Consider the following 16,037-nt stretch of genomic DNA (forward strand, 5'->3'; position numbering starts at 1 on the left):
TCTCTGGTAAGTCATCCCCAAAATTCAACATACATTTCTCTTGCTTGTTGAAGGCCAGATCTGTGTGTTGAATGCTAGATATGTGTGCAACACAACCTTCCACATCACTAGTTACTTTGACTCACACACAATGACCCCTCCATTTAAAGGGCATCTCAGAGACCTGGATTAGACAAAAGACTTGTCACTCAAGCTGCTCTTCAAACAGATTATTCCACCTTCACTCATTCACCCAGACCCTCATGCAGCGGAGGGGTGTTGGGATCCTCTTGAAACATTTTCTCACTTTTCCTCCATCACTGCCCTTTGCTTCTCCCTGATCCGATCTTGAAAATCGCCATCACTATTCTCGATTCATCCTGACTCCATGTTGTGACCCTAAAATGTCCTGGATGTGATACTGGACTCTGCACCTCATTCCACTTTTGTGGCCTTCTGTGAGTTAATTTAGATCTGAAACAACTCTAACAGGCCTCCATTCTCAACCACCTTCTACCACAACGAACAGGGGGTTGTCAATTTCCTCATACCTCTCTAATAACCTAATCAACCCCCTCCAGTTGGGGTTCTGCCATCTTGACTCCATAAAGATGATCCTCACACGCCTCAACTTTCATCACCTTCAACCACCATTATCGTTCTTCCTCCTCTCTCATCCTCTTTGACCTTTCTGTAGCCTCTGACACTCTCAATGATGATCCCATGTTAGTAACTCTTGGCTTCCAGGGGATTGCAGGCCCGGCTATTGGATGGTTCTCCTCTAACTTAAGCAGTATCTTCTTCATCTTCTGATGTTCTCCTCTTTCATGACCACCTGCTCTACCCATCGTCATTCCCAATGGTCCGTCTTATCCCCTCTTCTCCATTTACAAAACTGTTCTTCGAGACATCATGTCCTTTTTTTGCCTCTAATATCGCGTGAATGCTCATGATGCAGAAATTAATTTTCTTTCCTTTCTCTCAGTTAGTCCCATCCTCCTTCTAAAATTGTCTTACACCCACTAATGCTCACCTTCTAAACGTATATTACTTCCTTTCTTGTCTTTTCTACCGAACCACTCTTACTTTTTCTATCTCCTTTTCCCCACAACTTGACCATCTGTGGCAAGTTAGTCTTAGCAGTGGACTTTGACAGGCAGTATTGTTTGGAAAGGACTACAATGTACGATTAGGAAGGATGAATACTCATTAGCCAGCCCAGAGGTAACTTTAAACTTCAGGAGGAGGGGTTTGCATGGAGCTCTGTGTCTGGTGGAGAGCTGGCTGAGCTGGTGCCTATGTGATTACAGGGCTGGTTGAGAAATGGACATCATTTTCCAAGGTGAGAAGGCATCTTGGTGAGATGTCATAATAGGCCAAATATTGGGAAGACTTCTTAGTAGGTCAAATATTGGGAAGACGTCTTAGTAGGCCAAATATTGGGGAGACATCTTAGTAGGCCAAATGCTGGGGAGACTTCTTAGCAGGCCAAATATTGGGGAGATGTCTGAGTAAGCCAAATACTGGGGAGACATCTTAGCAGGCCAAACACTGGGGAGATTTCTTAGTAGGCTAAATTTTGGAGAGATGTCTTAATAAGCCAGATATTGGGGAGAATTCTTAGTAGGCCAAATATTTGGGAGAGTTCTTAGTAGGCAAAATATTGGGGAGACGTCTTAGAAGGCCACAGTAACCCTGTTTAATAATCACCTAAGTGTTTCTGACAGAAATTGTCCTAATGTTGAGCAACTGGAACATTTCACTAGTATCAGTGGGGAATATAAATAAGTCGTTTCAGTTCCCATCAAGTTTTAGATCTTTCCTGTGCTTGTTCCACTGCTCTGCAGCTGAAATGAAAGCTCAGTTCATGGCCCTGCAAACTCTCTGGACCTCCAGTCCTCACCATTCCTCCTGTGACTCACCCCACAATCTCTACCACTGGTCGCTGACGGCAAAACGTCTACATATTTATTATCCTGTAAACATAGTCAATCTTTGCATGTTTATTCTTAATGGCTTCTATAACACTATCGCTCTGTCTCTGCTTCACCACTGTCCATCCCTTAAATCATCCATAAATGTAAGGGTAATCACCAAATTAGGTACCTGTCTTCATGCACCCACTGGTTACCAAGTATAGCACATCTGTCCGAAGGGTTTCCAAAACTCAGTAACGGTGGATAGATTGGTTTAAGGATGGATGGATGGATGGACGAACGTATGCAGGTGGGTGGTTTGGTGGAGGGATCGATGGATGGATAGAGGGATTGATGGATGGATAGATGGATGGATAGATGGGTGGATGGACAAACAGGTAGATATGTGCATGTACAGTTTGTAAAACTAGTCACTCAGACAATTAGATAAGGAGAGTAGTGGAATGATGATTGAATAGATGCCATGAAGGGAGAGCAAAGGCGATACACAACGAACAGATGGGTAGATAATCAATATGTAGGTGACATACTGTAACATAACACATTATGATGAAGCGTAACATAAAATACCATACCTTAACAAAACACAGCATAATATAACTTAACATAGCATAAAATACTATTTATAGAGCACACATTGACATTGAGGTACCTTGAAACTATTGACAGATAATGAATGTTTATTGATGAGGCCTTCTGAGTTGATGGACCAATGCCACATAGAGAAAGGGGAAAGAAAGAGTGATAGGCAGATAAACAGAGAAAGCTAAACGGAGAGATGGATGTGACTGGAAGGAAACAGAGCGAAACAAGCCGGGGAGTGGTAGAAATGGTTAGAAAATGAATGAACCGAGCAATAAATCTTTGGAGTGGGATTAAAGATGAGAGAGGTAAACACTTGGTCATATGCACAATTTGAGTCGTTCACTAGAGCAAAAAATTTGCAGTAAGGAAGGGACACTTCTGAAAGAATCCATCACATGATCTCATTCATTGCGTTCTCAAAGAACAATAAGAGTATAAACAAGAATTGACAATGCCAATAGGTCAAGTTTATGAATGAAAGTACCTGATTGATGAGTTTAGGCACTCAGTAAGTCATCATACATGAACTCTGTCAGTTATCTTTTCACTTTTATCAATTTATCCATCCACTGATTCATTCTTATATTCGCCCTATGACACAACCCCAATAAAACACACACAAACCCAACAACATATTCAAGCAAAATTAAAAGAGTACAAGTAGAAAACAATAACACATGAAGCCATCTAAATATGGCGGGAATAAGGTTAGAATAACAAAACTTAACATAACAATGGGTGTTAGTCTTCAGCGGGGTTGTACGCAGTCTATTTGTGTTTTAAAGCTCCTGAATGGCCTCCACATGTGAAACCAGTATGTAGGTTATCTTGGAATGCTAAAAACATGTCACACTATGGACAACAGATTCCATAATGGTAAGGGATGGGCAGTGTTAACAATCTTAAGATTTCAGATTGACATGTGACATGGTCAAATGTTTTCTAATTGTAAAAAAGACAATTATCTGTTTCAGTCCTGAAAAAGGTGGATTTTATCAAACCTTCTCCAGAGAAACGTGTAGACGAACTATTGTTAACACTATCTATAGGTACTGGTCATTTGTGCATAGGAATTGAGCTGCATAAATACTCAGTGACAGTGAAATAGTTTACATGTTAAAAGACACATTAATTGGTCATATTCATTTTTTTGTTTTTATGTTTTTTTGGTAACAATTTGGTTGTATGTATTTAATTTTAACAACGTTTATTATCTTTTTATCGGATGAAAAGTATATATATTTTTCCAGGACTTTAACATTCAAATTTCTTAGTTTTTGTTATGAGGGGATTTTATTGTGTGGGAATTAAATGCATGTGTATTTTTGATTTGGCTTTGATTGCACACTGAGGGATGCTGAATGTTGTCTGGCACAAGAGGCTCTCAGCCATCACCTCCTTCTCTTGTCTACCTCGTCCCAGTACTTACTAATGAGGCTGCCCCTTGAGAGGCCAAAATATAGTTGATCTCTGAAACGCAGCCTCTCTTCCTAGCATAGGTAGGAAGGCAGAGATGCCGTCAGGATCATCCTGCTCTCTTAGACTCGTTTGGAGCTTGGGTCCGTTACTTAGAGCACGCTCTTCTAAGCTGTTGTTGGATTGGCTGAGCTCTAGCCAGGGCTCGTTTCATACCTCACGCACTGTGGGCCTGCTGTTGCGATACTGTGTCTCTCCTAGTCCAGAGCGTCTGTTAACCACAGTATCTGGGGTGGGGAAAAGAGTCTTGTACTGCCTTAGGTTCACCATCCTGTTGATCATGGAGGTGCTAACAACATAATGGATGGTCCTGGCAGATCCCAAGGCCACCATCACCCATGTAGAAAGAGGCCGCACGTAGACGAGTCACTTGAGGTAGGCAAGGCTTTCTTGTATCCCTCACAGCAGCAGCTGCTGGAAATGATAAAAAAGCAGTTGCTGTTGATCTGAAAGATCTTGGGCCTTCTGCTAACCAGGGAGATGCACTGTGTTGGTTGAAGCCAAGCAAAAGGAAGACACTGAATAAGGAGGATAATGTACAGAGCCCTGAACTAAATGAATCTGTGAAGCATTTTGAACTTCTTTATCCAGTGGTGCAAGAAGAGGGCATTTGTGCTTCTTATCAAAAGAGAGAGCCTAATTCTCTTCTTGCCTATGCAAAATGAGGAAATCTTACATAAAGAAAGGAAGGGTAGCAATAAGTCATTTTTCCCTGTTTCTTGCTCCTAAAGACCCTTCAAAATAGATAAGCTCATGGCAGGTTTGGCGTCTGATGACCCATCATATCTGAAGATGCAACTCCTCTGGGTTCAGTAAACAAGAAGGTAGAGGGTGCAGTAAAATGGGCTTGTGGTGCATCAGAATGATTAGTGTCTGCTCTTGTTCTTCTTACGCAGGAGAATCCTTGATGCATGAGTTTCAGAGCAGAGGAAATTCAAGAAGGAGCGGATGTTCCTACAAGGTTGCCTGCCATTGAGCAAGAATTAAGGTCTCTCGCTATTTATTTTGACTGTTTGCGTGCCTCTGCTTCAGCATCAGGATCCATCATTTCTGCTAAAAGGCACATCTGGATGCACTCCAGGAGGGCAGGCGCAGTGCAGAGGTCACTGTAGAGCCGCCTTCCATTCACAGGAGAGAAGCTCCTTGGTGCACAGTTGGAACATTTTTGGCAGAAAATTTGAAGGGGATAAAAAACTAATGGTACCTTCTAAATCCTCTTTCAGAGGGTGTTGGTTGGAGCAAAGAGAAGCTTTTTCAATTACAGTTATCCAGCCCTTTCCAAGGAGGGGTGTAGCTGGGAAGTCACTGTCTCAGGTCGGACCCACACAACCTGCTGTTGCAACCCAAAGGTCATTGCTATGTGGGGCTGCTAACAGTTGACATTCATTATTCTACAAGGTGTCAAAAAAGTAATTCACAAATGTCTGGGTGCTGGCATCATATAAGAAGGTTACTGAATAGAGTTCCAGTCCATGCTGGGGGAGTGTTCCAAGGTACCTTCTTGTCCAACAAATCCTTGGAAGAGGCAGACAATTATTTAGGAAGTCCATGACTTGTAGGAAAAGTCGGCTGTAGTTCCAGTCCAAAGTCCAAGGAAAGGAAGGGGTGTTGGTTCATCATTGTTCTTGTCAGGAAACCGTCCAGAAAGTAGAGACCCACTCTGTATTTGAATGGGATAAACCCATTTTTTCAAAGCCAAAATGATAACATTAGAGACAATTCTGACTTTGTTGTGTCAGGAAAATATGTTGGCATCCCTGAACTTGTTGGATGCATGCCTACATTCTCCTATCCTTAGCACACTTCAGAAGTAACTGAGATTATTGTGGACAACTGTATCTGTTCAAGGTCTTACTTTTCAGCCTTTCTCTCTCACCAAGGGTTTTTTACCGAGGTTCTAGCATCATTGGTGGGTTTCCTGCCTGGCTGAGGATCACATCTTTTCCTCTGTTTGGATGATTTATTAATATCCTCCTTTTTTCTATGGCGCAAGAAGTTGTCGGGGAAGTGTCAAAAGTTCTCCAGATGCACAGATTGTTTTTTCAGTCTCCTCAGTTATCAGCTGGCTCCATCACAGATACTTCTATACATGGGTGCTTAAAGAAGACAGGTGTCGGGAAGGTTTTTCACCCTTGAGCGAGAAAAGTGAAACTGAAATAAAACTGAAGAAAATAATATCCATTCCTTTTAGCAAGGAGAAAGTGACAGACAGAGAATGGCTGAGAGTTCAGGGTGAGATGGCATCATGTTTAGCCATCGTCTCTTGTGCTTGGTTACAGCTCCACCCTCTGGTGCAGCATTTATTCGACACTGGAGTATGGCTGATCTCTCATATCTACCGACATCTAGATTGGTGGTTGAATGTAGAGTGTTTGAGAAGGTTGTGTCTCCAGTACCTCAGTCTAAAGTATAATAACAATGGAGGCCAGTGGCAGGGATGGCAAAATTCAGTTGAGGTACTGTGGTCTAAAATCGGGGGCCAAAATGATCTCCGACTGGATGGAATTGGTGGCAATTTTTCATGTATTACAAGAGTTTCTTCCCTTAATATAGGGCCAAACAGTGAAGGTGCACACAGACAAACATGTGACAAACAACTATGTAAATAGGCAGTGGGCTCAATGGTGCCTTCTCTGGCTGGGTTAGCTCAGAAGCTGGGCACCTGGGCGGAGATCAGTTTCATTTTCCTGGAAGCGATCCATCTCCTGTGGAAAAAGAAAGGGTTAGTGGGCCAGCTGAACAGGTTTTTGTCTACCTTCCACCCCCATGTGTCTGAGCCTGTGGGTTTTTCCAGGAGATAATCCAGAGATTGGCCAACCATATCTAGACCTTTTTGCCACAGAACATCGTGTTCTTCTGCCTCATTTTTTAACCTACTTTCTTCTCTGAAAGCATGGGCTTAAGTTGCAATGTCCACTCAGAGGCCCAAGGGGTTGCTTTCCTCCTTCCCATTCCCACCCAGAGATATCTGTAAAATCAAGCCAGAGAAAGGTCAGGGCTTACTATCTGCACTATGTTAGCCAAGGAGGACCCCTGTATCCACTGATTCTGGAACCAGCTAAAGCTTCTCCTTGGGTCTTCACAACAGTTTCAGCACCTCTACGAGAACCCCTGTTGTTGGAGCACTCTCTACTGAGGCTCTGGTTGGAGTTTGGAAATTGAGAGGAGACTAGTTAAAGAAAGGTCATTACAAGAGAAGTAGCTGTGGCAATCGAAGTTTCTAGAAGACCATCCACCTTGAAGGGTTATTCTAGAGCAAGTGTCTCCAACTAGTCAATCGTGAGCTACCAGTAGCTTCCAGACACCTTCAGAGTAGCTCACAGCCTTGAGTCATTTTTAAATAAGCAAAAAGTCATATTTTACTTTTAAAGTTAAGGGAAGGCTGTGTTTGTTTTCCATTATTGTAATCAGGTTACAGATAGCAGAGCCTGATAATGAGCAGTGCTGGCTCAGCTTTATGGCCCAGGGTGGGAAAAAGAGGTGAAGAACTGAAGCACTGAGGTATTTAACTCCTAAATAAAAGTCCTTGTCACATCAATATTGGAGCTGTGAGCAAAATTATGTTTCTGAATGCTTTAAAATGAGAAAATATTAAAATGAAATGTTACCTTAATTATTAAGTTAACTATTCATCGTAATTTTCTCCCATTTCAAAGTGTCACATTTACAAACAGTAGGCCTCTTCCTCCCAGTAGACACTTTGCCATAAGTATGACTGAAAATTACAGCAGTGTTTTAAAATGAGAGAAATTTAAAGTGCAGAAAAATGTTCCATACTACTAACATTTTTGTAGAGCATTTTTCTGCACTTTAAATTTCTCCCATTTAAAAAAAGATATTGTATGTTTGTGTTATACATGTAACGGTGCCACATACAGCAAAAGGTATGTCCTGTGCTGCAAGTACATACAACACAGGCTCTTAGTCACCCATGCAAATATATCTCATTCATGGACACACGTGTTCATACATCCCCAAAGACCAGGCTCTCACTGACACACATGGTAGCCCTGTTATAGTGTTCCTAGTCAAATTATTTTGTTCAAACCATAGTATCTGGCTCTTTAGACATGAGGTTTAAAGTTAATGAAGCTGGGCCTGGGGGTGTCTGGTAACAATGAGCAAGTGTTTAACCTTCAGTAGCTCATGGTGATTTTCACTGATCAGAAGTAGATCTAACTACAGAAAAGGTTGGAGATCCCTGTTCTAGACACAGTTTTCTATCTGGTGTATACCTAAGGGTTTGAGGCCACAGTCATGTCCTCCTATATTAGCCCTGGATTGTTTGAATTAGGTTTTTTTTGCTAGGTTTATCAATATCAACCTTTTCTACTCCGTGAGCTGCTATCAAAGAGTTTAGAATTTTTCCATCAAACATAGTTATGTGCTCTCTTGTTCCAAGCTGGGATTTGCCATTACTTCAAGGCCATTACTGGATCCTCCTTTTGAGCCCCTTGATTCAGCTCCTCATAAATATCTAACATTTTAATAAGTTCTCATAGCGGATGTAACATCTGGGCGACATCAGGGGAAATTGGGACTCTTAAGGTCCAGGACCCATTTTTGATTTTTCCCCCAGATATGGTGGTTCTGGGACCTGACATGTCTTTCTTACCTAAGATGGCTTCATCTTTTCATTTGAAAGTGGATATTGGAGGCAACTGTCCTTCTATTTTTTACTTCTCCTATGTCAGAAGGGCAAGAAAAAATGCATCTCTTGGATGTTCACAGGAGTTTGTCAATCTATATTTCCAGAACTGCAAAATTCAGAAAGGCTCAATTTCTTTTTGTGACATTTGGTACCCCGGGAATGGTCTCACGCCATTGAGGTCAACTATGAGTAGACGGATGAAACAGGCTGTTACTTTGACATATGAGTTGAATTAAACTACCTTGGAGGGATTGTCCAAAGCAGGTGCACTGGAGGGTTGGTAGCCTCTTGGACAGCTTTCAGAGAGTTTTTTTCCAAAGGACGTGTGTAAAGCAGAGACCTGGGCATCTCCAAATACAATTCTTTTGCAATGCAAACTTCAGTTGGGAGAGTTAGCATCTGCACAAAAGTGACGCTAAAAGCACAAAAGGTTTTTCCCCTGATTCATTTTCCAGCGCAAAACTTGTTTTGCGCTGGAAAGTACACTAAAAGTAATGCAAAGCAGCACGAAGCACTGCTTTGTGTTACTTAGCACTAATAGGGCATTACATGGGTGGTACATGGGCGTTCCCATTCAACCACTGATGCCTTTTGACGCAAAACCCTATCTACAAACAATAGTAGACAGGGTATTGCACCAAACGTTAACGCCATTTGAAAGCAGGCGTTAAAAGGAGAAATGTTTTCATTTCTCCTTTCTTTTCCAACTTTGCATGCGTGCTGCATTCTGCAGCACACATACAATGTACAACTTTGGAAAAGTTTTAAAGTGTGCCTCAGCATAGTAGTTTGAACTGGAAGGCTACCCTTCACTACAAAACCTTTGCAAGACTATGGTACAAAGTAGTGTGTAGGTGTGTGTGGCGCTCGGCAGCTAAAATTAGCAGTGGCTCTAGGGATTGGGGAGGAGTGAGCTATATTTTTGTAAACATGGTGCTCTCCTGCTCTCTCCTTCTCGTGGAGCGCAGCATTTTTCACTGCTGAACTGAGCTGCTTGACTACAGGGAGTGCAGAATTATTAGGCAAATGAGTATTTGGACCACATCATCCTCTTTATGCATGTTGTCTTACTCCAAGCTGTATAGGCTCGAAAGCCTACTACCAATTAAGCATATTAGGTGATGTGCATCTCTGTAATGAGAAGGGGTGTGGTCTAATGACATCAACACCCTATATCAGGTGTGCATAATTATTAGGCAACTTCCTTTCCTTTGGCAAAATGGGTCAAAAGAAGGACTTGACAGGCTCAGAAAAGTCAAAAATAGTGAGATATCTTGCAGAGGGATGCAGCACTCTTAAAATTGCAAAGCTTCTGAAGCGTGATCATCGAACAATCAAGCGTTTCATTCAAAATAGTCAACAGGGTCGCAAGAAGCGTGTGGAAAAACCAAGGCGCAAAATAACTGCCCATGAACTGAGAAAAGTCAAGCGTGCAGCTGCCACGATGCCACTTGCCACCAGTTTGGCCATATTTCAGAGCTGCAACATCACTGGAGTGCCCAAAAGCACAAGGTGTGCAATACTCAGAGACATGGCCAAGGTAAGAAAGGCTGAAAGACGACCACCACTGAACAAGACACACAAGCTGAAACGTCAAGACTGGGCCAAGAAATATCTCAAGACTGATTTTTCTAAGGTTTTATGGACTGATGAAATGAGAGTGAGTCTTGATGGGCCAGATGGATGGGCCCGTGGCTGGAATGGTAAAGGGCAGAGAGCTCCAGTCCGACTCAGACGCCAGCAAGGTGGAGGTGGAGTACTGGTTTGGGCTGGTATCATCAAAGATGAGCTTGTGGGGCCTTTTCGGTTGAGGATGGAGTCAAGCTCAACTCCCAGTCCTACTGCCAGTTCCTGGAAGACACCTTCTTCAAGCAGTGGTACAGGAAGAAGTCTGCATCCTTCAAGAAAAACATGATTTTCATGCAGGACAATGCTCCATCACACGCGTCCAAGTACTCCACAGCGTGGCTGGCAAGAAAGGGTATAAAAGAAGGAACTCTAATGACATGGCCTCCTTGTTCACCTGATCTGAACCCCATTGAGAACCTGTGGTCCATCATCAAATGTGAGATTTACAAGGAGGGAAAACAGTACACCTCTCTGAACAGTGTCTGGGAGGCTGTGGTTGCTGCTGAACGCAATGTTGATGGTGAACAGATCAAAACACTGACAGAATCCATGGATGGCAGGCCTTTGAGTGTCCTTGCAAAGAAAGGTGGCTATATTGGTCACTGATTTGTTTTTGTTTTGTTTTTGAATGTCAGAAATGTATATTTGTGAATGTTGAGATGTTATATTGGTTTCACTGGTAATAATAAATAATTGAAATGGGTATATATTTGTTTTTTGTTAAGTTCCCTAATAATTATGCACAGTAAGAGTCACCTGCACACACAGATATCCCCCTAACATAGCTAAAAATAAAAACAAACTAAAAACTACTTCCAAAAATATTCAGCTTTGATATTAATGAGTTTTTTGGGTTCATTTAGAACATGGTTGTTGTTCAATAATAAAATTAATCCTCAAAAATACAACTTGCCTAATAATTCTGCACTCCCTGTAATTAGTTAATCTGGGCCTTAGTTGTGATGAACACTGCGGGCATGCTTCATAAAGTTAGACTTTTGTTCTAAGTATAGACCAAGGCCCATATTTATACTTTTTTAGCGTCGCATTTGCGCCGCTTTTTGACGCAAAAGCGGCACAAACTTTCAAAATACAACTGTATTTTGAAAGTTTGCGCCGCTTTTGCATCAAAAAATGACGCAAATGCGGCGCTACAAAAGTATAAATATGGGCCCAAAAGTCTAACTTTACTACTTTTTGCCATTCACAAAAGTAAGTTACAAGTAGTATCTTTACGTTCACATTCAGGGCAGATTCTCCACACTCGGGCAAAGAGTGTAATCTCCACTCCTGGAGCGTCCTCTCCACACCAGGAATGGAAACTCCCCACTCAAGGAGGATCTCCTCCAGAGTGCAGAAATTCTGCCCCGAGTGCAGAGATTTTGTCCCATTGCGGCCGTAAAGACAGTACTCATAGCCTACCTTTGTGAATACCGAAAAGTAGTAAAGTTAGACTTTTGGTCTAAACCTAAATTTTGACGCTAGTGCAGCAAAGCACAGAGAGGCTCATAGATTATCATGGGTGCGACGTATTAATGCCTGCTCTGAGCAGGTGCTAAAAATGACAGAAAAAATGGCACAGTGAAATGTTGTAAATTTCATTTTGACATTTTTTTCGGGCCTCTCTTGCCCCTCTTGCATACATTATGCCTGGCACAGGCATAATGTGGCGCAAGGGGTTGCAAAGTGGTACAATACAAGCATTCTGCCACTTTGTAAATAAGGCTCGGCAGAAAAGCCTCCTTAACGGTGCGTAAAAAAAAATGACGCTAAGGTGTAGCTAGGGGCTTGTAAATCTGCCCCATAGTTTGAAGAAATGACTCAGAACTCATCTTTATCTCTCCAACTAATGCTTTATTGTGATTTCTATCTCAGCTTGACATTCAGTCGCAAATTGACTCAGGGACGTATTTACGACCCCCTGTGCGCCGCCGAAGTGTCACTTTTTGTGACGCAACAGTGGCAGAGACTAGAAAGTCATATCTATGGGGCTACGCAAGGCCACATTGATATGGAGTAAGACAAAGCAGCGCAAGTCGCTGTGTTGCATTACTCTGCGTCAGAGAGGCGTTCCATGGGCGTTGCAGTGGGTTTTCCCACGCAACACCCATCGATTTTGACGCTGCCCCAGATTTACAAAACTACGTAAACCTGGGGAAGAGCCAAAACCTTACGCCTCCTGAGATTAGGCATAACAAGGAGAAATATTTGTATGTCTCCACGTTATTTCCTCTTTCCATGGGTGCTGCATTCTGCAAAACACCTCTTGGGATTGTTTTTGTGCAGTAAGGTGTCCCTTCCTGCACAAAAACAATCCTGCCGGCAATGCAGAGACCCTTGCTCCACGGTGCAAGGGTGTCTGCGTTGGCGCTAGGCTGCTGAAACTGCACCAGTGCAGGAGGAAAAGACAGAAATGCACCGTATTGCAAAAAAACAGTGCATTCCTGCCCTTTCACTGAAGATGACTTGCTGTGCTGCTCTACACCAAATCCCATCAATATGCCCCTCAGTCTTCCACATTTTCAGCACATTTGATCCAAAGCTAGGCAATTTGCTACATGTAGGAACTGTAAACCACATCCATAGCACTGTTATTCCTCCTTTTCGATTATCCACTTTTTCACCTTTTTCATATTTAACTGACATTTGTCAAAGTTGTTCTGTTGTCTTTAAGAGTCTTTGTTCCATGTTGACTGCATCACTCACTTCTGTAAGAGACATCTTTACAGTGGATGGTAAATCATTTGTTTTCTCTAATAGCTTTTTTTCTGAACTTTATTGCATTACACCCTTCAATTATTCTCAGTCGTATAGCTTCCTCATCATTGAATTTATCAAATTCACAGAATATGACTAGTTTACCAAACCTTGTACCAAAACTGTCAATTGGCTCGTCCTCTGTTTGAAAAGCAGTATTGAAAGTGCATCTCTCAAAGTTTAAATGTTGTTATGAGTCAAATCGTTCATTAAGACGTTATAAGTCCTCTGTAAGTCTTTGCATCTTCTTTAGAAAATATCCTAATTAAATCTTCTGCTTCATCTCCTATTAAATAAAGTAATACATCTCTTGCTCAGTCCTCAGAAAATGTTTTGTTTGTAACCTTCAGAAAATGTTAACTCTTTTAGTCCATGTTTCTTATCCTGGAGCTAAAGTTTGCTGTTCAGGCATGTCAAAAGGGATCTACATGCGAAAAATAGCAGAAGAAACATTATATTGTTCTTCATTTAAATGTATTTCTTCAACCTCAGTTAGTTCTAAAGATGTTGATGTTGACGTTGATTCATTTTTCTTGAAACATGTTTTGGTTTGTTTTCTTTTTTTAGAGATAGGTAAAAAAACAAAATGTGATATTATTGTTATTTGTTTACTTGCCTCTTCTTGATATTTAAAAGTAGCTATTTATTTTCCTTAACATTATTTGAGTGTTCTAAAGGTAAGATCCGACTTGAAAAATAAATATTTTTTATAAAAACGCCTGATTTTATTATGGCGCCTCCTGCTGCTTTCTATGCTTTTTTCTGGACTCCTGCCTGACCTAAAGATGGCTACGAGAAACGTCTCATTGCAAGCCTCCCAATACCTCATACTGGTTTCCTTTCTGCACTTAGTGAGTATTTGTTTGCTTTGGGCACCGCTGCACTTCGCAATACATCTTTCAGGGTCAAGACAATCAGCAAGAGTGCAACCTATTACCTTGGTCCTGGCAGTCGTTTGACATCAGGCTTCGTCGTCAAACGTGGGGCTTGACTGCTTCAAGGATTACAAAATCCAAAAAACACTGTCATACAGTTGCGACCAACTTGTCACAAGAACAGTAAGGCATGTGGTCTGCAGAAACGACTCAGCAGTCTAATTTATGTATTTGATTAATACTTTATTCCATACAGAGTTACATTACGCTGCCATCTAGCTACATCCCAAGTTTCAGCTGATAACTTCTAAACTAGGCTTCTCCAACGAGTAGCTCGTGAGCTACTGGTAGCTCTCCATCTACCTGTGAGTAGCTCTCCAGTGTGCATCCCAGCCTTCTAAATTATAACCTTCTTCTTGGTTGAATTAATATATGTATGCCTACATTTTGTGTCCAAGACAAAAAAGTGCATATTTCAGAACTCATAATCTGATGTTCAGAGAAAAATGGCTGAATTTCTAAAATAATAGTTAAAGGCGAGTTCTGAGTGATAAATCACGTGGGGGGATTTTCACTAATAATACTTTTTTTTCTGTACCGGGGCACTGCATCTGTGGCAGCTATGCATCACCTATGTAGAGGTATTTCAAAATGACAACTCTTTTTTTACATTACTTCTGGCAAGAGTGGTTCCTCCTTTGCACTGTTTGCGGCTAGAGCCTAGAACACTCTTGCTTTGCACCTCTCGCTATGAAGGTCTAAGTTGCCTTAGATGTTGTCTTAAAACCTGGCTGTTTCACTCTGCCTATCAGTAGGTTGGCTTCTGCCTGGGTCGTATTTCTAGTCGGCCTAGGGAAGGGACACTCTTTGAATAGCCGTGCGCTTTACAAATCCTAAATAATAATATTGTCTAAAGGGACTGCAGTACCTTTAACTACAGTTAACAGGTCACCACTGTTTTGAGCCCCAAATGTACCAAAACAAAATCTCCTTACACTTCCAGCACCTCTTGTGCTGGATGCTGCCTCGCTTTCAGGCACTGTAGTGCCCGTGTACTGTTCAGATCCTTTGCCTAATCTCTGCTCTCCGCACTAGTCAAGCGCAATCACAATACCCACTTCCACGGCTGAAATTACCAGCCGGCATCTGTCTGTTGCCCTCCAAGGGCCCCTTCTTGTGGCACCTCCTCTGATGCAGATCTGTAGCGCTTCCTGCATAGTGCCCATCTCTAAAAGGCCACTGGAAATCCTACAGTTTCCTCCCCATCCCATGGACATCTTAAGTATTTTGAGGGTCCCCTGTCTGGAAGAGCTTTGAATTTATAATCCAATTTCATCTCTTTCATGTACTCGTTGGCCGGGTCATTGACAGTGCACAGGCACCAGTGGTGACTGGTGACATTTGAAAGTGGCGGGGCCTAAAAGTCTGGGTATCACTTTTAAGTAGCGAGTGAAGCAAGCAAGCTTAATGGACAAACCTGACATACAACTAAACACAACTGACATACATCTAAAACTTGTCAGTCCTATTGGCTTTGTCAGTAGTTGTTAGCTGTTAGAGATAAATGAGTAACAACAATGATAAGTTATAAATAATTAACATTGGAAATGTTTCAATACTGAAATTGTGAGACTGCAAATTAAATATTATTGATGCCTGTGGAATGAGTATGGCCTTCAGGTATGTGTGCTTTATGTTAGATACGTTTCCCCTTTTTCTCTGCACATCTCATCCATCTGCATGTGTTTTCAATCTCCTCTCTTTCCTCTTCAGCACCCTCTTTTCACTCTCCCCTGAATGCGCTCCCTCGCATTGCCCTCATTTTACCACTCTAAACATACACTGCACTCATTCACATTTAAGCACTTTATTTCCTTTTGCTTTCACCTTCTAAATATTTTGACCTCTTTGCACAACGTTCACACACATTTACACTGAATTTCAATTGTAACTGGAATACCTGAGCATTGTTCTGTGTGCTCTGCAGTGGTGCCAACCCACTGACAGGCACTGTGCTTTGCCGGCTCCAGACTCAGTGCCAGTGCGCTCATTCAAAGCCCCTCATACACACCTGGCACGAGTCAAAGTGTGCCCTATACAAGAGTAATAAGATGCACGAAAAATGATAAACACCGCATGATGAAACAG

General features: G+C 41.9%; 1 protein-coding gene across 1 annotated transcript in view; it reads right to left on the bottom strand.

The window, feature by feature from the left end:
• Positions 1 to 16,037, bottom strand: part of LOC138261170 (diacylglycerol O-acyltransferase 2-like) — a 252,957-nt gene that overhangs the window by 13,340 nt on the left and 223,580 nt on the right. The gene's annotated exons all lie outside the window — the stretch shown is intronic.

Source organism: Pleurodeles waltl, chromosome 2_1 (genome assembly GCF_031143425.1).
Source record: "Pleurodeles waltl isolate 20211129_DDA chromosome 2_1, aPleWal1.hap1.20221129, whole genome shotgun sequence".
In the NCBI taxonomy this organism is placed as follows: Eukaryota; Metazoa; Chordata; class Amphibia; order Caudata; family Salamandridae; genus Pleurodeles; species Pleurodeles waltl.